This window comes from Schistocerca cancellata, chromosome 7, assembly GCF_023864275.1.
Source record: "Schistocerca cancellata isolate TAMUIC-IGC-003103 chromosome 7, iqSchCanc2.1, whole genome shotgun sequence".
NCBI classification, from domain to species: domain Eukaryota; kingdom Metazoa; phylum Arthropoda; class Insecta; order Orthoptera; family Acrididae; genus Schistocerca; species Schistocerca cancellata.
The window spans coordinates 426,937,996-426,964,747 of NC_064632.1; positions in this window are offsets into that span (position 1 = coordinate 426,937,996).

Sequence of the window (26,752 nt, forward strand, 5' to 3'; positions counted from 1 at the left end):
GACGTCTTTTGGCACACTGCGACTGTATTCTCCGCCCAGTTGAGATGCTCGTCCAAAGTTACACCCAAGTTCTTCACTGTTTTCTGATATGGTATTGGAGTACCGTCGAGTAGAATTGGAGGTAGCCGTTCGCGGAAATCTGAACTTATTAATTTCTGATGGGCTATTAAGATTACTTGCGTTTTTTTTTTGCATTTAGTTTAAGCCCCAGGCTTTTCGCCCATGTCACTGCTGAAGACAGATCATCATTCATCTGAGCGATTGCAGTGTTTACGTCTTCGGGTCTGACGCTTAGGAAGAGCTGGAGGTCGTCGGCATAGAAATGATATTTACAGGAGGACAGAACCGACGAAATATCGTTGACATATAAAGAAAACAAAAGTGGTCCTAAGACTGATCCTTGTGGCACTCCCGAGGAAACATGTTTCCAGGAAGATTTTTCATTTACGCAGACAACACATTGCTGTCTGTCTTTTACGTAGCTTTCAAACCATCTCATTGCACTATCAGAGAAATTAAGCTATTGCATTTTTCTGAGCAATACGTCAAAGTTAACAGTGTTAAAAGCTTTGCTGAAGTCCAGTAGCGTCAATATTGTTGCCTTTCGATTGTCGATGGCACATTTCAGGTCATCAGTTACTTTAATTAGGGCAGTGTTTGTGCTGTGATGTTTAAGGAAACCGGATTGAAATTTGTCATATAGGCTGAATTTATGCAAGTGTTCAGTGATTTGGTCATGAACAATATATTCGAGTGCTTTGGAAACAGCAGGCAGTATGCTAATTGGTCGGTAATCACTAGGCAGTTGCGGGTTTTCGATCTTAGGGATGGGTCGAATTATGCTTCTTTTCCATGCAGTGGGGTATATTCCGTTCACGAGGGAAAAATTAAATATGTCAGTTAAGACAGGTACTAAGATATCGGCAACATTCTTAATCATGGTTATACCGATACTGTCGTTGCCTATTGCATCAGAAGAGATTTTCATTATTGCTTTTCTTGCCGTATTTGTTGTTACATGTTTTAGATGGAAGCTATCGTTGTTAGTTATCCTGTTTGGGGATTCTTGTGGACGCTAATTATCATCCGTGCTGGTATTCAGAGGTGCAGAGAAGAATTCATTTAATTCGTTAGCTGACACATGAAAAGTAGTTTCCGATTTTGCCTTTCCGACCCCCAAGCTACGGAGATTCTTCCATAGAGTATTGACTGACGAAGTTCATGATCTTTGCCTGCCAGTCTCCCCCATTATAAGGAGAGTCTCTAATATCTCCTTTTTCGTTTACTTTATCAATCACTCTTGGTTTAGGTCATCAGCTTGCCGTAGGGGCGTGTCCCATTGCGCGCCTTCAAAATTAGCGTTCATTCCGAGCGTCTCCAGTCACGGGAGTAATGAATAGTGCAGACGTCACTTCGTCGCTCGGCACATGAAGCAGATTACTGTATACACGTGACTGTACGAGATTACACGGAAGCGTGACTCTTGGGAACCTTGCATATAGGGCACTGTGTTTGACTCGTTAGCAGCGTTACGAATCGGACCTGGTGACTTTCCTGGGATTCAGTATCTTTCGATCCGTCATGACGCAGAAGAACAGCTGGTCAAGTAATTATCAATAAAACTCGCCAACAGCTTTGTAATTGAGATGTTATTTTATTATATTTTGACTACCAGTTTCAGCGTTCCACTATATCATCTTCAGGCCCCTCACGAAAATAGAGTGTAACTGTTATGCATATCAGGGTGTACAGAAAGTGACGGGTAATCAGAAAAGCACTCCAAGCTACGAAAGTGCTTTGTACATACAGCAAAGTATAACAATACATATATACATATCTGTTAGTCTTGAAACTGTTTAACGTCACAGATATACAAGATAACATGGTAAACACTAAAAAGATCAGAACTAGACAGTGTTACATTGTCGGCTAAGAACTTGAAGCACTTCCCTTAGTTAAGTAGGGTTTGTTTCAGCGCGGTAGTGCCGACCTGTTAAGCGATATAAAGGATATCAAATCGCATCTTTCTATTATTTGTTGTATAACATAGGCTCACAAGGTATTTGTAGATATTCTTAGCAAGGCCTTTGCATTTCGTTTTTCTCTTAACATGTCGTCTGCCTTTGGATTTTGCGTCAAGTTTCATTTTTGATGTCGTGACAACTAATTACATCACCAGTTGCGATAATACTTAGGCCGTAAATATGCAAGTTATTGTACTTCGTAGACTACAGTGTGACATTTTACTTTAAATGTGGGTAGGTCCTGACATACATTAGTGTTTTCCTCCTCTATAAGAATTGACAAGCTTTGTTCGGCGGAGTTCCTGATAGTTTAGTGTCTAGTTCTGATCTTTGAAATGATTTTGCATTTTATCTTGTAAATCCGTGATGTTAAACAGTTTCGTAACTAAAAAATATGTACATATGTGTTATTTTATTGTGCTGGATGTACACAGAGATTTGTTTTAAGCCACTACTGTCATTTCGTAGCTTTAAGTGGTTTTATGATTACCCGTCACTTTCTGTGTAGCTTGCTTTGTTCATCTTGATACACACTACATTTATACTTTTTTATTATGCAGGGGCCTGAAGATGGCATAGTGGAATGGCGAACCTGATAGTCAAAATAAATAAAATAACATTTCAATTACACGACTGTTGACGAATTTAATTGAGAACTGATAATATCCTGGAATTCTGCCGCGGTCAGAAGGGCTTGTCGACGCTTCCACGTACTAGTTCCGCGAAGGTCCTGTCTCTTGTCCATACATTACTTGACTTTATTCAGTTGTTTTTCGTCATTATCTAACCTGAGATCTGGCAGAGCAGCTATGCGGTTGTTAAATGGTTAGTAGTCTCGTATCGTAGAATTTTTTGTAGTTGTTCAAGGTTTCCGTACGTTTAGGGTTCCTTTCGCGTGTTTAGAAGCACGTACTTGGCCTTCAATATTTCTCATACCTCACTACTTTGCAAACGGTTAAGCTTATTACACAAGTCTAAGTGGGCTCTAAAATATTTGGTGTAAATTTCATTATTACCTGTCGAAGTTGTAGAGGATGGGTAGTCTTCGATAAATTTGACCATAAATCTCAGGATATATCGTGCAAAAGAGCGTGTTCAAGAATTTGGAACAATCAAATTTTTAGGTATTGATGCTGCTTGTCATGAACTGGGAAATGTCAAGTAGATCATTATGTTTCAGCGCGGAATGAGTTCAAAATTTTGGCTACGGTTTGTGTGCACAGCCCAGTAACAGGGAGCGAGAAACACTGAAAGTTGCCTATTAAGTAGCTATTCTCAGTGTCCGTACGTTATCCATTTTGCGAACTAGTCATTGCAGAAGGGATGCAAAAATGATTATGTAAAAGTACCGATTAAAGCTGGTCATTACCTCTGAAGTACTCTCCCAGCGAGGTTTGGTGGAAGCATAGTCGCACGCGTCCTGGTGCTCTGACCTGCGTGCGTTAGTCACTGTGTGGGCACGTCACATCGCAACTCTTCAAACAACTCTAGCTCCTGGACTTGTTCCTTAGTCCGTCGTCACACGGGCTGACGCATCTAACGTCGATGTGCGCGCTGACGGGATATCCAGCGTCACTAGCCTCCACGCCGTTCGGACCACGGGACGATCTGGTTAATGTGATTTTGTGCTCTCAGCACTCTCCAGCACCAGTTGTCGGCTCTATTTGGCTCGCACTCCACACATTTGGTTCACGAAACTGGAAACGCTCAAAATTATAATGTTAGCTCTATAAAAACGCACTTTTTCTGCCCCTGTCCATACACATAAAACACTGATTTAAGTAACGAAAGAGGCCAAGTGCGATTTACTTGTCAATGTATAATATTTAACTACGTATTGTAATGATGTATTTTGACAATTTACAAGGAGAAATGAACCCGGCGCCACGCTAGTCATTTGTTCTGTCTCTGGTATACATAAATAAAATCTTCAATACCTGTGAGCATGTAATAAGACAAAAAGGAAAGATAAATATGAAAGATACATCCAGTCAGGACATCAGCTTATGAAAGTTCACAAAATAGAAAAAAGTCGCTCCTGACAGAGAATTCAATTACGTTTACATAATATCAAATAATGGAACGGAATCTCTGCCCCACCCGTAACGTTTCTAATCCGTAGCCGTTCTTATTTCTTACCTTGTGATGTTGTATTTTCACATCGCCACATCTCGTCACATAAAACACTGATTTAAGTAACGAAAGAGGCCAAGTGCGATTTACTTGTCAGTGTATAATATTTAACTACGTATTGTAATGATGTATTTTGACAATTTACAAGGAGAAATGAACCCGGCGCCACTGACGCGCCTAAGAAGCTACAGACTAATTTAGCGCGCAAGTGAAAACATCGATATTAAAGACTGACTCTAAAGACATTTGAGTATTACTAAAAAACCAAAGAGAGAGAGAGAGAGAGAGACAGAGAGAGAGAAGCTCGCAACCCATCGTCCATTGCCAGACGCTATCACTCTCTTTTTATCTCCTGTATAATACGGACGCACCATTACATAGGCGTCATTTCTGAACTTTTAAAACCACTCAAGCTCTGTCATTGGTATTAACGTAATTGTTAACATGTTATATGTATGTCCAAGTTCGGAATTATAGTGTCAAATACTCTAAATTTGTGTTTGCTTAATCATTTACTTTCTATGTGCCAAGTTTTTGTAAGGAGCCAATCGTGTCCGACGAGTCATTGTGCGGACGGAACAGTCGAGGCCGACGTTAACATACTACTTGTATTTCCCCCTTGTAATATTTTTCGAACTCAGTTTCAAACTGGCCCTTAGGTACATTTTCAGTGCTAGTGCCGTACGGAAATTTCTTAGCAAACAATGGTACGCGGCACTTTCTAAACGGGAAAGGGAGCCACGCAAGTATATGTTGCTTCCCTTTCTCAATCTGATGCTTAAATAATAATAATAATAATAATAATAATAATAATAATAATAATAATATTTCCTTAAATCAGAACGTCTTCCTTCTTTACCCTAGTTTATGTTCTTTTCTTAGGCCATTGGGCTATTCTTTAACCATTCACACAATTAATTAACTCTGACTCCATTCATGGCTCGTTTTGTACCACTGCCGTAACTGTTATCAGTACTCCATTACACTCTGTTTTGTAAGTAGTGTCTAATGTGAAATGCGTGACCGACTATGATAGTAGGACTTTTTATGTTTACGTAATACAGATATTACTCCTGTTAATTAGATACAAAAGTCACACAACCATTTATAAAACACGAAGATGAAAAAAAAAAGCAATTGGACAGAGCAGGATGCCGTCTTTCTGCCATTCTACTATCTAATTCGCAACGTAGCACTTCTTGTAGCTATGCTACGCTGTAAGTCTACAAGGTGCGACCTTCTATTTTTTGTTGCCGCCTTCTTAAGGTTTTAAACTGTCATTTAACGATAACAAATCATAACAAGAACGACACGTTTTTCAAGATTATTCAATGCGTCCTTACCTTAAAACTGATTACTTTCGCAACACGAGAGAAATAAAGTAAAACTAACCATATAAGAAAATTCTTTAACTGCCACTATGACGTTTGCCGTCGTTTTATAACAAAAAATCGAACCAATGACGATTCGTTCTCCATACACTCAATATTCGGGAGCTTTAAAACAGCTTATATTCGTAAGGTGCAAGAAATAACAAAACTCGTAGAATATGAGCCTTTACTGAACACAAGTACAAAATGGCGTCTCTCTTTCTGCTTGTAACATAGGGAGCGTCCTTGCTTCTTATTGGCTATACCTTTACATGGGCACTTCGCCGAAATATCGCAGAGTGTTTTACGTGACTAAATGGCTCCTAAACGTGATATAATGGGAAGCGATGTCACGAAACTTGTAGAGCGCCACGCAAACGTTAGCTAACTCATACCATGTGACGCCGGCTTTGCCCTCGGCAGTGTGTGGTTGACTGATTTTGAATACAGCGTCGCAGGGCAGCAGTATGATGAGACTGTTCATGTCACTGGGATTATCCGCGGTCATTGCCTATTGTCACAGCGATTTCGTTAGATTACGTGAGGTATTTGCTATACCACACAATCAGATTTTCTCTTATTGAAGTAGTGAAATCGCTATGTTTGCCGCTTGCGGAAGCATGGTCGGCGTCTCATTATTATTTCTCTTACGTCTATATCTGCGATCTTAGTGCAGAATCCGATTTCGGTCATTCAAGGCGAATTACGAATCAGTCAACTCAATCACTATTTCAATTCGTGTAATTTATTAAATGTTTTGTGTAGAGTATTGATTTTGTTTCTTTACTTGCCTTACTCGCCACTTGTCTGCATGTAGCAACTTAACTATGTGTTATTCTGACTACTTCAGTTTGAGTTAATTATACCACTATTAGTTACCATACATTCTTGCATTTAAACTTATGTGATCACCGAACTGATGATTAGAGTATAGGCATAACCTTGATTCTGTCACCAGTATGTGATCGCATGTTGCAAAACGCAATATTATTGCTGATAACTGATAGCATTCCATATTCTAAACATTATGTAATCCCGTTCTTCGGATGCATCTTAATGTCAATAAGTGAGTTGTACATGTTTCTGTTGCACATCTGTGCAGTGCTTTTCAACAGATCACGAACAAAGTGACTTACGCACTGCTGTTTAACACATCTCGTTGAACCGTGCTTATGCAACCTCTCTAGGATCTTATAAATGATTTTCAGGTTCATGTATTTTCAGTTGCTGAAACTGAGCGTGTTGATCTGACGTCGTACAGTTGTAAAGAGTGTTCTACTCACTTAAATGTCAAATGCTTCGTCACGGTCCGATTGCATACACTCATGGATCCCATGGGTCACTACTGGGACCATTATAACGAAAGTTTCTTCATACCACGGCAAGTGAAGTTTACTTTGCACCATTCAAACGATTTCTGAAACGAACAGACTCCTTACAACACAACCAACTGCCAGAAATTCACAGAGGTAGCTCAACAACTATGATATTTTGGATTATCCCCGTTTTTCACTATCTGCTCAATATTTACCCAGCGGCGACAGCTCGATAGTGGCATCGTGACGATTTCTTCCCAGACGCTCGGGAAAACAGTATTTTATAACTGTCCACTCGTCCAGTGATACTAGCGATATCTTCAAGAATATCACGGCAGAGAGATCGAAACGCAGAGCGCTGAAGAAGTTTAAAGGAGAATATGACACGGCCTAACGACTCAGAGGATTTTACCGTGTGTTAAAAACGAGTTTAGCGCCCGCTGCTTCGCTTGTGTAGACTGTGTTGTATGCACATCTTTTTTGTTTAGTTCAGTTTGTATGTGTTCACAAATTGCAAGGTCAACTAAACTTTACATGGTAATTAAAATCATGGAGGCACGGTCTTTTTCGATTATATTTTCCACCAAAATGCATGGAGTTAGTGATCTTTGCTATTCAAGCTTTTTGATTTCTTGTGGCGATCTTTCCAGTGAAACCTTCATCCCCAAACACGTTTATTTAGAAGTTAAATACTAATTTTATAGATTTATTTTAAAATTGTTTTGAAATGACGGACTACTTTGATAAAAATTTTCGTCTCCTATTTCACACCCTTATGGGTTGAATTTCCAAAATTTACAAATTTTCTCAGATTTGGTTTAAAAAATTTTTCGAATGAAATAGTTTCAAGACACTTTTCATCCCCTTAGGGGTCGAATTTAAATCTGTCCCTTACGTAACGATGTCTGCAGTACAGGATGTACGAAAAAGGATCACCTAATTTTAAAACTTCATAACTATTACGATATTTGAGATACGTGCGTGAACAACGTACTGCTGGAAAGAGCAACCTCTTGAATTTTACATGCTCCCCGCTAGGTAGCAGCAGTGTGCACCCACTTCAGTTCAAGTAAAAATTGTATCGGGACACCAGAAAGCGTTTCGTGTTCTGCGTATTGCGCAATGTCGGTCAGAAATAACTGTTCTGCGTAATTTTCGTAGTAGGTGTGATGTGGATCCTCCTACAGCATAGAGTATTAGATGATGCCATGAACGGTTCCAAAAAATAGGTTCTTTCTGTGAAGGATAATCGCCGAGCCGTCCCCGAGTGTCTGACACAGACGTCAAACCCATCTGCCATTACAAGGAGTCCGCAGAAATTCCTTCGCCGTGCGGCTCGACAGCTCAATATGCCCCCGAAGTCCCCTTGACGTTTCTAAGGCGTCGACGTTTACATGTGAAACCATACAAAATTCAGCTACTAGAAGCTCTTGGTGAAAATGATAAACAACTACGAGCGGAGTTCTGTAATTTCGTTCTTGACAAGATGGAGGATGACATTTGTCTTCCACGCTTAGTGTTAAAATGGAAAGGTCGTAAGGTGTTTATGGGGTACGGAACAACCACATGAAGTTGTACAACATTAAAGGGACTGTAAAGTTTTTCTGGATTTGTGACCGCATTGTCAATATATAAAACTACCGACGTTTCGGTCACTGTTACAACTGATCTTCTTCAGGGTGTGTTTTGCTTAGAGTAAACAAAAAAATACCTGCAATAGTGACCGAAACATCGGTAGTTTTACATATTGACAATGTGAATACCACCCTGAAAATTTTTTTTGGCTTTGACAATGGCCGCGAAAGCCTACGTTCATATGAGAGGAACTCTCCAAAATTTAGTAGGTTTTGTGGAGTTTCGCGGGGAAAGGTGTATGGTCCATTTAGAGGAAGCACGTATCTGGATATGCTTGAGAACTTTCCTTTCCCAGAGTTTGATCCGAACGCCTTCGTTTACCAAGAGGGTGGGGCACAGCCACGCTGGAATCTGGAAGTGTGGGAATATTTAAATCAAAGGATCACGTCGCATAGGACCAAATGATTCAGCCTTACATTACTGGCCTCGAAGGTCACCGGATCTGATTGTATGTGATTATTTCTTGCGAAGGTTTATAAAAGACTCTGTTCATGGGCCTCAATTACCAACAACGACGAATGAACTGAGACATCGCATAACGGCAGCTGTAACTCAAGACTTGCTTGCTGTAGTGTGGGAACAATATGAAAACTGCGCTGACTTAAGCCATGCATCTCAAGCGGGGCATATTGGAAACCTATGACAAGGTATGGAAAAATCTTCTTGAGTTTCCCGTTCTTCAAAAAACAAAATTCATTTCATATATGTTTATTAATTTCTGAAATATATACACGCCAAGTTGGATGATTCTTTATGATACACTTGCACAATCTCAACACCATTTCCATATCTCAAGTTTGTATCCTTAGCGGTTTGGGCCGGACCACAATGAGCCAGTCGGTGAGACAAGCAGGACATTTCCTTTTATTTAAGAGATTGTAAGACGCCGTGGTCGCCTGACCTTCATTGCTTACATATTCCGCCCTCACAATCATATTCCGCACATCAAGACGGTGCATTCGAACCTAAACTCGATAAGATAAAGTCAGTGTCGTATGAATTCACGTAAACTATTTGCAAATAACAAGTAAATCGCAAGTGTGCACCGAGGTTCAAATACTCGAGGCTGGGGCACAAACACTCATTCAAGACGTGACGGTCACAAAAGCTTTTAGTTCGGGAGAGGCAATCCGCATGCCAGGAGGCCGGTCCCTACAGAGGACGAGTCAACCTATCTATGTTGGCCAGCGACTGCCAGCAGACAGCGTTTGCCCGAGTGAAAGGGAGAACAACCCCATGTTTGGCTTAAAAGCAAATTACATTGTGTGTGAGCGCCCAGCCTACGCATTCTTTACAAACATAGCACGCAGTTTCAGAGATTTTCACAGTGAGACAGCGAACGCCAAACGCTGATGCTACAGATTTGCGGATTGGTCGCCTTAAATTAAACGTCATTCTCCCGTTTTAGAAGAGCAATGCTGATTGTCAGACGATATTCCTGACGCCTTGAGCTGAAAGATTACTGGAAGAGACCTAAAGATATACTCCTTCATGTGTGGCGTGTAGAGGGGCCGTTCCGTTGTCGCTCTTGGAGCGAGAACACATAACGAGAACGTGTGCCCTCGTACGTGTACTTAAAGAGGAGGGAACCTCTGTCGAGAGCGAATAGGAGTGCGACTCTATATTGAGTCCTTGCGATTAAGCCTTGTTCATGGTGTTCGCCTCCACACTTATTGTGTGTTGTGAACGGACAGAGTTATAGTTAAACACTTGCAGCGAATTTTTGAGTGGCATCGCGGTGGATTGTTTATCTGACCGGTGTATCACGCCAATAGTTACACTAGGGGCGAATAGGAGTCCTTAACTTCATCAAGGCGTAGGGAGAGTTTGATTGGCGAAGGTCAATCCAGATAGAACGAGAGTTATCTTATTTGTCAGCATCGAGCGGCGCAGACAGCAGACATCGCAGCTTAGGGTATTGTGCGCTACAGCTCTTGCGAGCCCCATATTTCCTCCACAACAGTACACTTCACTGCATTTCACACGCAACAGCCTCGACCGTACCTAGCAACATTCTAACGGATAATTATTGAAGTTGAGTAGGCGCGGCTCTCAGCCATTCTGCCGAGTCAATAACAGTCTTAAACTTTGTATAGAAATTTCATTAGCGAATCCTATCCTTAAGAGGTAACGTCACATCCCGAAAAGAATCCGGAAATAACTTGGGCAGTTCATAACTAAAAGTGCCATTGTGATTTCTCAGAATTTTTGCAAAAAAAAAATAATAATCTTCGTTAGTTTCTTGTTTTCTTACACCAACTATCACTGCTCCAATACCCAAGTATCCCACTAGCTACGTAAGAAATTTTGTGAATATTTGTGTCATTTCCGTACAGCGGACGACTCCCGAAGATACTTATTTCTGAAAGTTTTTCAGGCATTTTCCTTTAGAACGTTAGGAGCGTCTGTCTGACTTCTGTAGTAGTGTGGGGGTAGAAATTGCATCTTGCAGGAGCCACAGGGTAAAGGGTACATCTCAGACTAATCCGTTGCGCAGAATGACAGAATAGCACCCACGTTCACCACAGAAGACGTCAAAGGCCTGTGCTCTTTTCCAATCGCTGGGTCCTCTGGATTTGCAGTGGAGACAGTCGAGGTTCTGGGACGATGCGCAAGCTGTCCCTCGAGCCCGGCGACACACAGCAGCCCCGTGTTCACTGAGAAGGGCGGCGCCCACGACCAGTACACTGACGCGGCCGCTGCAGTGTAGGCAGGCGTGTAGCGCCGTGTCGAGCGTCTAATTGAGACGCAGAGCGCCATGCGGGACAGAGCAGCCGCCTAACGCCGATTGATGGCACGGCCGGGGGCGGTGTGCGCCCTAACGGCGGTAGCAGCTGGGGGCGGACGGCAGAGTGCATCAGAATGGCCAATAACGCTGCGACCTTCTCTGCCTCTAAATATACACTTCGTAAACCCACCTAATGGCGTGCGCGGAATGTACTTGCGTTAGCACCACAGTTTCCCGCCTATTTTGTTCCACAGGTCAATGGCACACGGGAAGAACGTTTGAACATAAACCATACTAATAACTGTAATTCTCCGGATTTTCTCTTTGTGGTCATTTCGTGAGATGCATGTGGGATAAAATAATGTGTTGTCTGATTCTTCCATAGTGCTCAGTCTGGCATTAGCTGCCGCAGCGGTCGCACGCTCCTCAAGTTTGCTCCGTGAACGTTCAGTGTTTACGCCAGTGTTTTCGTGTTTTGTGCTCGTTTATTGACGTTTTGCACGTGAATTAAGCGTTATCAATTGAGCATTTGGTCTTCTTTCGTGTCATCTTTCTACGAAGTGCCGTTGGGATTTCGGCGTTGTCCGAGATTTCTTCGCTGCAGAACACCATGGCAAACTCCGTGAGAAAAAACACCGTGATTTTCACCTTCGACAAGTACACCCGTCGAGTACAGCCCTCTGCACTTGAAATACACGACTGGATTACCGAGGTAATTGGCCTTCATTCTGAATCTGTTCATACCATGCAGCTGGACTCTGATGAATACTGCATTTTTGTAAAGTTTAACGATTCCGCGAGTGTAGACCGTTTTCTGGCAAAATTTGGTTATGAAACGGAATTTATACACCGTGATGGTACTAAAAGTACTGTCAAACTCCGGAATTCCGAGTCTGTAATTAGGAATGTTAGGGTTTTGAATATTCCCATAGAAGTAGACAATTCGAAAATTAAAGATGTCCTTTCAAAGTATGGGGTTGTCAGGCAAACAGTCAACGAAAGGTGGGCTTCGCATTTCAAGCTGCAGTGCTTTAACGGCATTCGCTCCGTGGAGATGGAAGTGAAAGCAAACATTCCCTCCCACATCTTTGTTGACGGGCACAAGGCGCATGTTATGTACTCAGGGCAAACCCCTACATGTCATGTATGTAACGAGTCTGGTCACCTCCGTCAGGACTGCCCTCGCCGTGTATTTGTGCTAACAAATAACCTTACGCAACGCCGGAAATTGACACTCAACGATTTGTTGCCAGCCAGTAATACAACAGAGCCGGCGGCGGTCGTGGATCCTGTTACTACCTCTGAAAATGTTGCACTTAATGTTAATGACTTTCCGTCTTTAAAACCTGCGTTAACTGCTGAAATTCCGTCCCGTGACAGCGAGATTCCCACAAAAAAGCGTCCTCTAGAGGACACTGAAAGAAATGTTGATGAGGACTCTTCCTGTGAAACACCCGTTGCCAGGAGGCCGAAGCCCAGTCCTAAAGATGTGTTGGAAGTGGACAAAGGAGATGGAATGAAGGTCGATGTGGCTCCCACTTCCGCACAAGGACTTACACCGGCACGAACAGATAGTGACGCAGCGGGTAGTGATTTTTCACGGAAATGTGACCCTGAGCCTGAGGTCACGGCTGAAATAACCGCATCAAGTGCACAACCCATACAGTGCGAACCGTACGAGGAAGTACCAGGTAAAGAACCTGCTGACTCCGAAGCGCAACGCCGCGCCGAAGGAGGAAATACACAAGCATCACCGCCTCGCCAACAAAACAACACAACAGACACCACGCCGGAACCAAACATTGACGACTCGCAAGCCACGGCCGTTGCCCCATTTAGCCACCGCCGGCGGCTGCGACAGACACCGGGCCTTGCTGTCACGCGTCATCAAGCGAAAGTCACACCAGAGAAGAAAGACATCAAGAAAAAGAATATTAAATATGAAGTGATCAGGGCCAACACTGACGAGGAGAAAGAGAATGGCCACAGTGACTTATAGCAATGCATTGTCAGGATTTCAGGATACTTTTCTTCTCAAGCTATTTGTTTAAAAGCAGTGCAAATTTTTCTAGGCAGTTAGTACATGTAATGGGCACACAGCTTGTAAAGATCGTGCCTTGTAGGGAAGCTCGTTTGCTGCTATAATCATACCGAACCTCATCCCAAATAGCTTCTTCCGGTATGTTTGTGATGCAAGCTTATAGCATTACTACTATTAACATTAATAAAATACAGTCACCCTTGAAATTGGCAGCACTAAAAGAATTCTTGTACCAGTCCGGAACAGATATCGCGTTGCTACAAGAAGTTGCGATAACGGAATTTCGGATCCCAGGCTTTTTTGAAATTGTTAATGTTTCTACGGAAGCCAATATCGGTACAGCCATTCTTATAAGGGAAGGCATTCCGGTGACTGAAATCGAACGACTAGAATCAGGAAGAGCCATAGGCATAAAACTTTTCGATGTGACAGTGATTAACCTTTACGCCCCATCAGGAACTTCCCACAAATTGGATCGTGCGAAGTTTTTTCAAGATGAACTGATTTATTTATTGAGGAAAAATCCGTGTTCTCTTATACTAGGTGGAGATTTTAACTGTGTTTTAAACCAGAAAGATCAACAACCCAACTTCAACTACTCGCCACAGTTAAAAAAGTTAGTAAGTGATCTACACCTTAAGGATGTGTGGGAACTTCAGCACCCGACGTCAGTCGGGTTCACGTATATAACCAGCCACTCCCGCAGCAGACTAGATAGAATTTACGTGTCACCAAATTTGCAAAATTATTTATTAAACGTTGAGACTATTCCAGTGTATTTTAGCGATCACAGTACACTTTTAACTTGCTTTAATCTAAGTGTACAGCCAACCCGTCGATTCAGAGGCCAATGGAACTTAAATATCTCTGTTTTAACTGACGAAGAACTGGAACAGGAAATAAGGTTTGCGTGGACTATGTGCCTCCGCACAGTAGACAAGCACCCAACAGTCATTGACTGGTGGACAAGGAGGGCTAAACCAAGGCTACGGAAAGTTGTCATGCAGTATAGTGCAGCGAGGCACAGGGAGTTGAGGAATACAATGGAGTTTTATTATAAAGTTTTAAGAGACTTATATCAACAGGCCCATGATGACGTAATTCGTCTAAATGATATAAAAAAAATAAAAGCCAAGTTATTAAGCATTAAACGGCAACAGATGGAGGGACTCAAAATTAAATCGAAAGCCACATCAGTCGTAGCAGATGAAACAGCTTCTCTGTATCACTTGGTGCGGCATGCTAAAAACAGACGTCAAACTTTAATTGATGAAGTCCAGACGCATACTTGTACGAGGCTCACATGCCAGAAACAAATACTGGACGAAGTCCACAGGTACTATGAAACCTTATATGCCCCTACCACAGTGGAAGATGCATCTCTCGAGGACTTTCGCACTATTTTAGGTCCACAATTGTCGGGAACAGACAACGCTGACATCCTGTCACCTATTACTAAAGATGAAGTGCATGAGGCAGTGCGTAACTCACCTCTCAACAAATCTCCGGGACTTGATGGCCTCCCTGTGGAGTTTTATGCCCGCTACTGGTCTATAATTGGGGACAAGATCACTTCCATGGCAAATGAGGTCCTGAACGGAAAACCGGTCCCTGCAGAGTTTAAGGAAAGTAAAATAGTACTGATTCCTAAGAGTAAAGGCAAAACCAACTTAAACAATTTTCGGCCTCTTTCGCTACTAAATTCTGATTACAAAATAATTTCGCGTATTATCAACAAAAGACTCTCTGCCTTTTCCAACAAAATATTGAGTCATCACCAATCTTGCTCTCCGACCAGAACGATATTCGAAAGTCTATCTGCATACAGAGACGTCATTGCAATTACCTCAGTGACAAGTATAAAATGTGCTTTAATCTTTATAGATTTCAACAAAGCTTTTGACCGCGTTAGTCATAGATACCTCTTTGCGACGCTGTCAAGAATGGCTTTCCACCCCCAGATTGTGAACATGCTAAGGAATATTGCAACAGGTGTAAATGCGAAAATAGCTATCAATGGCCAAACATCTAAACCCATACAGATAAGGCGAGGGGTTCCACAGGGCAGTCCCTTATCAATGTTTTTATTTTCAGTATCTTTAGAGCCCTTCCTCCGCACTGTCCACGCAAGATTAACAGGCATAACATTGAGTGGTGAGAAAACTGTCATACGAGCTTATGCTGATGACGTGGGCGTTGTAATAAGGAATAAGGAGGAGACAGATACACTGGAAAGAGAAATCCAAAGATATTGTCTAGCGTCGGGAGCGACAGCAAATGAAAACAAAAGTCAAATATTGAATCTACGGGGCCTAGATCACCTTCGACTGGCATGGGCAAAACAAGACAACAAACATAAAACTTTGGGAATCACCTTAATGGCATGTCCGATGCGGATGGCTGCTTTTAACTGGACGGAAACTAGGAGGAAAGTTCATGGTGCTGTAATGGAGAACATCCATCGAACTATGGACCTGGTGCAAAAAGTCAGATTCATCAACTCCTGCGTTTTGTCTAAAGCGTATTTCACTGCGCAGGTATTTCCAATCCCTAAACTAGTAGCGAAAGGGATCGTGTCCACTGTTACCAATTATTTATGGAGAGGAGACATATTCAGGGTTGGTGCGACTACGGTTATACTGGATGTCAGAAACGGGGGCCTCGGTTTGGTGGATATTCGCAATAAAGCGTCTGCTCTGTTCCTCAAACGGACTTTCCATAAACTCAGAGAACTTCCACAATGTATAACCGCAAAGCTCTTTGAGGCTGTGACACCCCATAGCCTGCAAGCACCGATTGATGTGCGAAGGATTAATGCCCGTCTGCAGTATGTGAGGAACTTTTTCCTCGAAGCAAGTTATCTTAGTGACGAAATCAGAAGCAACACACGTATCACAGCGCGCGACATCATACTTGAGAGGAAGTTAAATGAGGGTAGAAACAAAATTGAAACGAAATTCCCAAATTGTGACTGGACAGCTGTATGGCGGAACATCAACTATGCCGGGCTATCTACAGACGCTATTTCCGCATGGTACAAAACAGTTAATAATGTCATCAGCACCAACGAGAGACTATAGGGGATCGGTTTAAACCAGACACACCTTTGTGGAAAATGCAATCTGGTGGATACACTCAGCCACAGATTCACCTGTGGTGGCAATGTGCATAACTGGAATTGGATCAGGCAACAAATCGCCTTTCTCACCAGATCCTCTACGCAATATATAACGCCGTCGCTCCTCCTGAGACCGGACATGACATACTTTCCGAAATTAAAAACCAACGCCATTAGCTGGTTACTGGGAAAATATGTTAGTTATGTCATCCACACACTTGGGTCGGACAACGAGATAGAATTCCGCGTTTACATGAAGTGTGAATATGCAAAAATCAGCACGTATCGCAACCACAAGAAGCACTATGGCAACATGCTGAAGATCATTTTTGAAAGAATGGGTGTTGGTTAAATATGTGAAACCACTACAACACCTTGAACGAGAACGAACAGAAGAAAAACAAAAGTCACTTGGTTCCTTATTATTATTTACTTTAACCTTGCTTCCGGAACTTTTTTTTTGTGTTATTGTATGTGTTTAATTGGATTGATTTAAACTGGTTCATAGTCAAGAAAACTGGTATTAAATATGCTATTATTTTTTATTCAATGGACAGTTTACAAATTAAACAGTGAATTCAACTTTGTAGACAAACCCACTGATTGGGTGACAATAGTTTGCACCTAGAATAATCTCAGTTATCTTGAGCAAAGTTTATACTGTAACCACTTTTAAAGTTTGTTTTAGCATTATTACTGTATTAGACATATTTAGAATATAAATAGTTTAAAACTGGTTCTTTTTTTTAATGTTGCAAATGGTTTAATCATTAATTGTACTGTTGAATACTTGAAATGTATGTTTTAGTAAAATACAATAAAAAAAAAGGGGTAGCGTCTTTGATTTGTAATCAAAACGTCTTCGGTCCCGGGTTCGATCCCCGCCACTGCCTAAATTTTGATAAATAATCAGCATTGGTGGCCGAAGACTTCCGGCATAAGAAGTCAGCCTCATTCTGCCAACGGCCTTGTCAAAGAGGGCGGAGGAGGGGATAGAGGTTCAGGGCACTCTCTTGTCCTAGAGGTGGGAAATTGCCCCTAAAGGCTGAAGAATCAACAATGTTCAATGACATGAGGATGCAGAAGGCTATGGAAACCAATGCATTAAAGACACGTAACGTGTATCCACAGGACATGTGACCTGTAATTGAAGAAGTGTCATGATGATCTCTCCATTGGCAAAAGATTCCGGAATAGTCCCCCATTCGGATCTCCGGGAGGTTACCATGAGAAAAAGATTGAATAATCAACGAAAGGATAACGTTCAACGAGTCGAGGCGTGGAACGTCAGAAGCTTGAACGTGGTAGGAAAACTAGAAAATTAGAAAAGCGAAATGCAAAGGCTCAATCTAGATATAGTAGGGGTCAGTGAAGTGAAGTGGAAAGAAGACAAGGATTTCTGGTCAGATGAGTATCGGGTAATATCAACAGCAGCAGAAAATGGTATAACAGGAGTAGGATTCGTTATGAATAGGAAGGTAGGGCAGAGGGTGTGTTACTGTGAACAGTTCAGTGACCGGGTTGTTCTAATCAGAATCGACAGCAGACCAACACCGACAGCGATAGTTCAGGTATACATGCCGACGTCGCAAGCTGAAGATGAACAGATAGAGAAAGTGTATGAGGATATTGAAAGGGTAATGCAGTATGTAAAGGGGGACGAAAATCTAATAGTCATGGGCGACTGGAATGCAGTTGTAGAAGAAGGAGTAGAAGAAAAGGTTACAGGAGAATATGGGCTTGGGAGAAGGAATGAAAGAGGAGAAAGACTAATTGAGTTCTGTAACAAGTTTCAGCTAGTAATAGCGAATACCCTGTTCAAGAATCACAAGAGGAGGAGGTATACTTGGAAAAGGCCGGGAGATACGGGAAGATTTCAATTAGATTACATCATGGTCAGACAGAGATTCCGAAAACAGATACTGGATTGCAAGGCGTACCCAGAAGCAGATATAGACTCATATCACAATATAGTAGTGATGAAGAGTAGGCTGAAGTTCAAGACATTAGTCAGGAAGAATCAATACGCAAAGAAGTGGGATACGGAAGTACTAAGGAATGACAAGATACGTTTGAAGTTCTCTAACGTTATAGATACAGCAATAAGGAATAGCGCAGTAGGCAGTACAGTTGAAGAGGAATGGACATCTCTAAAAAGGACCATCACAGAAGTTGGGGAGGAAAACATAGGTACAATGAAGGTAGCTGCGAAGAAACCATGGGTAACAGAAGAAATACTTCAGTTGATTGATGAAAGGAGGAAGTACAAACATGTTCCGGGAAAATCAGGAATACAGAAATACAAGTCCTTGAGGAATGAAATAAATAGGAAGTGCAGGGAAGCTAAGACGAAATGGCGGCAGGAAAAATGTGAAGACATCGAAAAAGATACGATTGTCGGAAGGACAGACTCAGCATACAGGAAAGAATAAACAACCTTTGGTGACATTAAAAGCAACGGTGGTAACATTAAGAGTGCAACGGAAATTCCACTGTTAAATGCAGAGGAGAGAGCAGATAGGTGGAAAGAATACATTGAAAGCCTCTATGAGGGTGAAGATTTGTCTGATGTGATAGAAGAAGAAACAGGAGTCGATTTAGAAGAGATATGGGATCCAGTATTAGAACCAGAATTTAAAAGAGCTTTGGAGGACTTACGGTCAAATAAGGCAGAAGGGATGGATAACATTCCATCAGAATTTCTAAAATAATTGGGGGAAGTGGCAACAAAACGACTATTCACATTGGTGTGTAGAATATATGAGTCTGGCGATATACCATCTGACTTTCGGGAAAGCATCATCCACATAATTCCGGAGACGGCAAGAGCTGACAAGTGCGAGAATTATCGCCAATCAGCTTAACAGCTCATGCATCGAAGCTGCTTACAAGAATAATATACAGAAGAATGGAAAGAAAATTGAGAATGCGTTAGGTGACGATAAGTTTGGCTTTAGGAAAAGTAAAGGGAGGAGAGAGGCAATTCTGACGTTACGGCTAATAATGGAAGCAAGGCTAAAGAAAAATCAAGACACTTTCATAGGATTTGTCGACCTCGAAAAAGCGTTCGACAATATAAAATGGTGCAAGCTGTTCGAGATTATGAAAAAAGTAGGGGTAAGCTATAGGGAGAGACGGGTCATATACAATATGTACAACAACCAAGAGGGAATAATAAGAGTGGACGATCAAGAACGAAGTGCTCGTATTAAGAAGGGTGTAAGACAAGGCTGTAGCCTTTCGCCCCTACTCTTCAATCTGTACATCGAGGAAGCAATGATGGAAATAAAAGAAAGGTTCAGGAGTGGAATTAAAATACAGGGTGAAAGGATATCAATGATACGATTCGCTGATGACATTGCTATCCTGAGTGAAAGTGAAGAAGAATTAAATGATCTGCTGAACGGAATGAACAGTCTAATGAGTACACAGTATGGTTTGCGAGTAAATCGGAGAAAGACCAAGGTAATGAGAAGTAGTAGAAATTAGAACAGCGAGAAACTTAACATCAGGATTGATGGTCACGAAGTCAATGACGTTAAGGAATTCTGCTATCTAGGCAGTAAATTAACCAATGATAAGGAGACGGGACAGGATGATAGGACATCTGCTAAGACATGAGGGAATGACTTCCATGGTACTAGGGGGAACTGTAGAAGGCAAAAACTGTAGAGGAAGACAGAGATTGGAATACGTCAAGCAAATAATTGAGGACGTAGGTTGCAAGTGCTACTCTGAGATGAAGAGGCTAGCACAGGAAAGGAATTCGTGGCGGGCCGCATCAAACCATTCAGTAGACTGAAGAGAAAAAAAAAAAAAAAAAAAAAAAAAAAACTGTCTTGGAAAGGCTCCCAAACTCATCAACAGAGCTCAAGATCTGGTGCAACTAGATGATTTATATTTTCTTAAGATTCTTCAATGGAATCTCCGCCTGGCATCTGTTTTTCCTCATACTGATTCTGTGTTATGAGTCTGCTTTATGTCGCACCGTGTGATTGCTCGTATTTTATGGTAGTTATTGTTAGCAGTGATCTCCCGCCAGTAACTCAGTCGAATAGTAGGGTACATTTGCGTCTGTTTACCCATTAAACTGCATTCATTTACGTTCAAAGTCTGCAAGATATAGCATCAATCGTGGATCATCTTCAGGTCTTCATGCATTTTCTATACCCTTCCGGCGTTCAGTATTTCTACAGAGAACAACGTCACATGCGAGTAGCCTCTTGGAGCATCTAACGTCAACTACTACGTCATTAATGTAAATTATAAAGTGCAGCGACCTAGAACACACGCTTGCGGTACGCTCGAAATTATGCGGTTGGTGCATTTGTTCGTAAAGATTTTGTGAGGTCACTAGAGGGATGACAGCAGTGCAGGTGGCCAGAAACATTTGAGCCGTATAAGGAGATAATTCCATTGCACAGAGTACTGCCAGAAAGTGGTTTTCTGGTTTTACGGAGGATCTTTTTGACATTAGTGACTTTCCACTTTCAGGTACGGTGTTGAAGACGATCGTTTACACGTATTAATCCTTAATGGTTCAAGTGAGTGTACTCGAGAACTAGTAAATGTGAAGACTTGTGATCATTTCAACAACGCGTGACATTGCCTGCAATGGGGGAGGTTAAAAAACCTGGTGTATGGGTACCGCACACTCTAAGCCAAAATCACACAAATCAACGCATCTCTGCTTATTCCCCATCAGTTTGGTCGTGAACTACAACGATCATTCCAATCCTGTATCGTTACTTGTGGTGGGACATGGCGTCTTTATGGTTCAAATGGTTCAAATGGCTCTGATCACTATGGGACTTAACATCTGAGGTCATCAGTCCCCTAGAACTTAGAACTACTTAAACCTAAATAACATAAGGGCATTACACACATCCGTGCCCGATGCAGGATTCGAACCTGCGACCGTAGCGGTCACGCGGTTCTAGACTGTAGCGCCTAGAACCACTCGGCCACCTCGGCCGGTACGTCTTTATGCTAGCACAAGGAAACGAAAGGAGTGGTTGAGTTCAAAGAAAGCGGCCAGTTCCCCGTGCAAAGAGCTGCACTGCCCCACGAAAGATAATGTTATGCATCTGGTGGAACAGCAGCGGTGTGTTGTACTACGAATTGCTTCCCCCAGGTATAACCATCACTGCTGACAACAACAACTGAGAAGTCTTGCAATTGCAATGCAAAAACAACAACCAGGAATATTGTGTGAAGTCATGCTGCTGCAAGATTACGCCGGCCCCATATTATGGTAGACTAATAAATTCTATCACACTGGAGATTGTTTGGGAAGTCATTTCGCAGCCTCCTTATTCACCTGATCTTGCGCTCTCAGGTTTTATCATTTTCCGCTCTCTATCGAACGACCTGCAAGTATCTTCATTTCCTGATGAAAATGCTCTCCGAACATGAGGAGTTCTTCGCCTCAGAACCACGTGATTTCTACGGTCACGGCCCTAGCGTTTCCACACTGTTGTAAATAGCAGAATACATTTTTGATTACCAAAATCTCTGTCGTATGTATCTGTTGCGTTTATTAAACTTGTAGGAACTTTACATTTAGCAGTTTACAACTAGGAGTTCTGTCTACAAAGAATCATTCACAAATTTCTTCCGATACTCATTTAGTTCGTTTTTCGTTCGCTAAATGAACGGGCAGAACTGCATCGATTGTCTTCCGGAGTTCAACGAGTAAGGCACTCTCCTGAGCGCCTACGTTAGCGGCCTCTGGATCTCATTGACGATCAAAACTATCTTTTCAAATATCTCTGTTTGCGAAATCCATGTCGATTTTTCTTCAGAGAAAATTTTCGTTCTCTAAAAACGTCATAATGAGTGAGCGTAAAACATATTCCATAATCCTACAACATGTGCGTCTGTCCGACTTCCTTTCTTGAAACCAGGATTAACCTACTCCTTTCTCTAATCGCTAGGTACCGTTCCAGTAATGCGATACATTACCGCTCGAAATGATATTGCATTATTCGACCAGCCAACCAAATGCAGACCAACACTGATCCCCTTTCAAACTCAAGTGCTGATAATGCTGTCCCAAACGAGTGTGCAGGTCCGTGTTCCTCACAGTGGTCGCTCAATAACTACCGTGGTTCACGGCCCTCTCATTCTCTACCAGGCCTGGTAACAGCACTAAACACAAACTACAATAATTTTCTCTAGTGACATTTCTACTGATAATGGATACTCGACTGGAACCGGTATAGTGGTTAAAGAGTATATGTGAGTAAAGGGAATGTACATGTTTCTTCTTAGAATATTATATATACATCATTAACGAAGAACACAAGACACATGTGCAGACCACGTGAAATGTTGTGTGGCTAGGGCCTCTCGCTGGATAAACCAGTCGCCTGGTGCAAGTCGTTATAGTTGACGCCACTTCGACGACTTTAGTCTCATATCCAAAGTCAAAACTGTCATTTTATAACCAATTGTAATTCTCAGTATCTGTTGCGGATGAAATGAAGACGAAGACGACACTCAGACCCCGAGCGGAGAAAATCTCCGACTCAGTGGGGAATCAGATCCGGTTCCCTTGCATGTCATTCTGCTACGCTGATCACTCAGCTATGGAGGCGGACACGTGTTTATTTATAAAGACCACAATTAAAACGTGCATCATGAAGTCCACAGCAGTGAAAGTAGGAACGTGGATTAACGGGATATAATGGGAATTAATAAACATATGGCTATTTGCCAAAACTAGGACGGATTGATCAGTTCCCTTATTCAGCACATTCAATCACATATAGTGCAAATAAATCTATCGCAGAATGTTTGTCAACTACCCCTCCTTTTTATATACCACATATTTTACTTTACTTCATTTGTTGTAGTTTCACTTGCCGTCTAATTTTACTATATATAATTACAGTTGTATAACTTGCCAAACTACTCTCATTATGTGTTCTTTAATAAAATTATAGTTGTTTAAAAAAAACCTCGTTCATTCATACCCCTTAAGGATGTCTCAGTTTACCGTATTTTGTATCAATTTTGTTTATTCTCTGAACAATATTGTAATTTGTCACGTAGTTTATTAATTGAAATGTCATATACGATGGTTGGAACTTTAATAGTGGCAACTATTTATTTACAGCTCGTAAAAAATAGATACGTGTTTCAAAATTTTACTTACCTTCAAAGTAGTCACCAGCATTGTGTATAACCGTTGCCAGCGATGTGGAAGTCTTAGGATACTCTTAGCAGTGCCAGTTGTGCTGACAGTTCAAGCTGGCACGGTTTATTGCTCCACGAGTTTGTAGCAGCTGTGAAGCGAATGCCGTGAAGTGTTTAGAAATCAGTTGAACCTACGAGGGCTTAGGTCTGGTTAGTGCAGTAGGTGGTATAGCACTTAGCAGTCTCATCAGTCAAACAAATCAGAAACAGTTTGCACTGTACGTGCTTGAGCATCGTCCTGCAAAATGGTCAGGTCCTGCAGAAAGTGTCATCACTTCTGTCTCTATGCTGTTCACTTTTGGAACACAACCTACCACCAGCTTAGAGACAGAAGTGATGTAACTTTCTGCAGAACCTGACCATCATTTTGCAGGATAATGCTCAAGCACGTACAGTGCTAGCTGTTACTGATTTGTTTGACTGATGGGGCTGCTAAGTGCTGTACCACCTAGTGAACTCCTGTGCCTTAAGCCCTGGTAAGTTCAACTCGATTTCTAAACAAAAGGAAACACTTCACGGCATTCGCTTCAGAACTGCTACAAATTTGTCGGGCAATAGACCGCTCCGCTCTAACTGTCAACACAACTGGCACTGCTTAGAAAATTCTACGATATCCACATCGCTTGCAACGGGTTATATACAATGCTGTGACTACTTTGAAGGTCAGTAAAACTTTAAAACACGTTTCTATTTTGTGCGAGCTGTAAATAAATAATTGCCTCTGTTAAACTTCCAACCCTCGTATTAAATCAGTTTTAATTCACAGTTTACTGAAGTAATTCCTCTCACTTTAGCCTCATATCCAAAGTTAAAAACTGTCATCATATTCTCTTTGGCTGTATCTAGTACAAAACATTTGTTCTCACAAAATGAAGATTCACACATATTTATCTTTCTACTCTACTTCATCTACTTATATACTCCGCTAGCCACCAAGCGGTGTGTGGCCGAGGGCACTATTCACGCCAAAGTTATATTTCCCCTCCTCTGTTCCACTCACGGATCGAGTGAGGGAAAAGCGACTGTCTGTACGCCTCAGTACGAGCTCTAATTTCCCTTATCTTTGAATGGTGATCACTGCGCGATATGATAGTTGGTGGAAATAATATATGCTCTACATCCTCTTCGAAGATCGGATTTTGGAATCTAGTGAGCAGCCCCTTCCGCTTCTGCAAGTGTGTCCCACTTCAAACTTTCTTTGAGATTTGTAACGCTCTCGTGATGCCTAAATGTACCAGTCAAGAGACTTGCCGCTCTTCTTTGGACCTTCTCAATCTCTTGAATCAGACCCAACTGGTAACGGTCCCATACAGACGAACAATACTCTGACTGGACGACGTAAAGTATTGTAAGTAGTTTGTTTTGCTGAAGGACTGCATCGCTTCAGGATTCTACCTACAAACCGCAATGTAGAGTTCGCCTTACCCATTACTTCTCTAATCGTATCGTTACATTTGAGACCATTTCGAATAGTCACAAGCAGATAACTGACGGATGATACCGCTTCCAAAGACTGGACATTCAGTTTGTACTCGTACATTAATCGGGATTTTCACTTTGTTACACGCAGTAGGTTACACCTACTAATATTGAGAGTTAACTGCCAGTCATTACACCACACATTTATTTTCTGCAAATCCTCACTGATTTGTTCACAGCTTTCGTGTGATACTACTTTCCTGTAGACTGCAGCATCATTGGCGAATAGTCTAATGCCTCTCTTTGTGTCTGATGGCGGCCTAACAGCAGGTAACCGGTTATTTAAATAATAAATATTGAAGAATTTTACACAAGTGTCGTGTGTCTTCATGCATAAGGATGTACAAACAAATTTTGTTCTTAACTAGTGACTCACTAATTATTTACATGACAAAAATTAAAAAGTTATTTATTTGGTAAAATAAGCATTATTATCAAGTTCTTTATTTGACTTTTTCTCGTTGTTACAGGATTCCGCCATCATTCTTTAGTCAATCATTCCATTTGTTCTCCAATACCCCTCCCCCCTAGTAACAACACATTTCAGAGGCTCCTAATCGTTTCATTTCAGTCTTCCCCACTGTCCACTTTCGCTGTACTCCAAACAAAGCTTTTATTTTTGCTCCTGGCCAGAAAAAGTGTTATCAAATAGAAATGGGCAGCAATCAAGATCTGGAGCGGTGTCGAAGAGCGTGGACATTTATTTTCCTCGGTGTCAATTGGTGGACAGAAAAAGCACCCTCGACCGGCTCTCCTGGAATGGGGAATTTCGGCCGCGCTTGACAGCGCCGTGTTTTCAGCCCTCGTTTTGGCGCGGCCCCGGAGCACGGAGTATGACGGCGGCGCGGCGAGGCGCTGGGACGGGCGGCTGCGTTTGTCTGGCGCCTCCAAACAATAGCCCCGGCCTCAATGGACATCGCAGCTGCCGCCGCCGCCACAGCCGCGGGTAATTAATTCATCGGCTGCCCGCAGCGCCAGCCGCGGCGCCACGTGTGAATATTCAGCGCCGCAGCCGACCTCTGACACACGTCAACTACGACGCTGCGGCGACATGCGCAAACGTCCAGAGATTACAAACATGTACGGAAAATGACTCTCCACATCACGTCGACCAACACAGTCGTAGTTTTAAGGGAGACGACCAATATTTGACCACGATTTTAAGGGAGGTTAGAGGGATATTTTGCCGCAATAAATTTCATCTGCATAACTACATCTCATTTTCTTCGAATGTGTGGTGTCCTTTCGGCTACTGTGGGACTCAGCACCGACACAAACAAGGAAAGAGAGAAGTTGTGACGGCCGGTGGCTGGAATCCAAAATCATCTGTACAAAACATTTAAAATTTATAGAAAACTTCATTTAGATTAAGGGAAGAAACAATATTAACTTCCTGTGCTTCCTGTGGTACATACACATGTTTTGCTCTCTACGAGGATTGACTGAAAGGTAATGCCTCCACCTTCGTAACTCTTCAAAAGTTGGCAGCGTAGGTATGCGGCAGGTACTGGCTTGTTCTGTAGCCCCTTCTCTACAGCTCCATCTGGCGGAAAGCCTTAGCATTGAACGGTTGTGTTGCTACAGAGTAAAATATGGAATCCTGCCCAGACGGTCGGTCAATGCAATTTAAGCAACGTGCAGTCGTTGAATTCTTGACAGCAGAAGGTGTCACCTCAAAGGAGGTTCTTCAGAGAATAAAAGCAATTTA